This window comes from Mastomys coucha, unplaced genomic scaffold (genome assembly GCF_008632895.1).
Source record: "Mastomys coucha isolate ucsf_1 unplaced genomic scaffold, UCSF_Mcou_1 pScaffold22, whole genome shotgun sequence".
NCBI classification, from domain to species: domain Eukaryota; kingdom Metazoa; phylum Chordata; class Mammalia; order Rodentia; family Muridae; genus Mastomys; species Mastomys coucha.
In genome coordinates this window covers 140,320,592-140,322,633 of record NW_022196905.1, presented here as the reverse complement: position 1 = coordinate 140,322,633, position 2,042 = coordinate 140,320,592, and the positions used below count along the sequence as shown (strand labels likewise).

At 41.2% G+C, this 2,042-nt stretch overlaps 1 long non-coding RNA gene across 1 annotated transcript; it reads right to left on the bottom strand.

Annotated features, from left to right (window-relative positions):
* Positions 1-1,100: 1,100 nt before the first annotated feature.
* LOC116071006 lies at positions 1,101-1,759 on the bottom strand. Its single transcript, XR_004110667.1, has 2 exons — positions 1,718-1,759; positions 1,101-1,255 (listed from the first exon to the last, which is right to left on the bottom strand). It is a non-coding gene; the product is annotated as an uncharacterized LOC116071006 (long non-coding RNA).
* Between the last annotated feature and the right edge of the window lie 283 nt (positions 1,760-2,042).

Genomic DNA, 2,042 nt, shown 5'->3' with positions numbered 1-2,042 from the left:
GAGACTGAAGGAAGGACAAGCTCCATGTAGGGATCCATCCCATATAAAATCACCAATCCCAGACACTATTGTGAATGCCAGCAAGTACTGACTGTTAGGAGTTTTATATAGCTGTCTCCTGAGAGGCTGTGCTGGTGCCTGACAAATATAGAAGTGTATGCTCATAGCTATCCATTGGACTGAGCATAGGGTCCCTAATGAAGGAGCTAGAGAAAGGACCCAAGGAACTGAAGGTGCTTGCAGCCCCATAGGAGGAACAACAATATGAACCAGCCAGTAACCCCAGAGATCCCAGGGAATAAACCATCAACCAAAGAGTACTTATGGTGGGACTCATGGCTCCAGCTGCATATGTAGCAGAGGATGGCCTAGTTGGTCATCAATGGGAGGAGAGGCCCATAGTCCTGTAAAGACTGTATGCCCCAGTGTTAGTGCCAGGAAGCGGGAGAGGGTAGGTTGGTGAGCAATGGGTGAAGGGAGGGAATAGGGGTTTTGTTGGAGGGGAAACCCAGAAAAGGGAGAATATTTGATTTTTTGTTGTTGTTTTATGAGACAGGGTTTCTCTGTGCAGCCCTGGCTGTCCTGGAACTGACTCAGTAGACCAGATTGGCCTCGAACTCAGAAATCTGCCTGCCTCTGAATATTTGAAATGTAAATAAAAAATATCTAATAAAAAAGAAAAAATAAATGAATAATGACATGGACAGATCCTTCTATAAATTGTAAAAACTTATATTTGGTGAAAAAATGGTCCAATATCATTGGGGAAATTTGAATAAAAATTTTGTGGTGATACCATCTTACTCTAGTGAGAATTGCTATATTAAGAAAACAAAGGCTGCCAGGAAGATATGGGGGAGGGCTCTTCTACCCTGCTAGTTAGAGTGTAAATGGCTGTGGTTGCCATGTAAACCACTATGGCATGTATTGGTGACTTCTTTCATTGCTATGACAGGATACTTGGGAAAAACAAACTTGACAGAAGATGGATGTATCTAAGCTCCTGGTTAATGATTTAGTCTATCTTGGTGGGTATGGAATAGGGATAGGTGTCTGAAGTGGTTGTTCACATTACCTCTTCAATCAGTTACACAGAGAAAGGTGAATCCTGGTACTTTACTTTTTAACCATTCAGGAACCCTAGATCATGGGATGGTACCTAGTTCAGATTCAGGATGAGTCTCTCCTCCTCCATTAAACATTTGTGGAAAAAGCCTCTGAGTGTGGCTTCTAGAGGATTCCAGAAGCAGTTAGTCTGGAGAGAGGGGGGATCAATTGTCAAAGTAGGTTGCCGAACATCAAACCAAACTAAACCAAACAAAAAAATAAACTCATTAAAAACAACCACAGAAAAAACAAAGAAAGCCACTAAAAGTAGAGTATACAGTCCAGTTCTGCCACTTCTGGCCTTATATGAAGTGAATCTAAGTCACATTACTGCAATGCATATGTCCACACCCACATGTGACTATGGTCACCATAGTTCTTTTCAAAGTTCTTAAAGTCATTGATAAAATCACAACCATTTGCACTAATCAGTGTCCAAATGTTATCAATGGAGTCGAGTGGCAGAGAAGATGAATCTCCCTGGATCAGTCACAAACTTAATGATTTCCCTTATGTTACATAGTTGCTAAAACTCTGTGTAGACACTGAGTCTGTTTGGTGAATGTAATAAACTCTCAACCATTGACCAGGGAAGGTAGATTAAGCTCACCTTCATTTGGATTTCATTCAAAGGTAGATTCGTGTCTAGGACAGAAACTCCTTGATGAACACAGATGAAGTCAGGATGGAAACTCACACTGCAATTATGATGTCATCTCCTTTAGAACCATGGGGTTTTCCTGGTTGAAGAAGGTCTCTCCATAAACACCATGGGAATCTTGAACAGATGCAGTAAGAGGGAATGAGTGAACCACATCTAGCTCTCGAAAAAAATAGGTTCATTAGAGACGAAGACGCTTTACAAACACTTCAAGACCACTTGACCCGTCATATAATTCAAATTCTAAGACATGTTTTCTTAGCTGTGGCAAGAC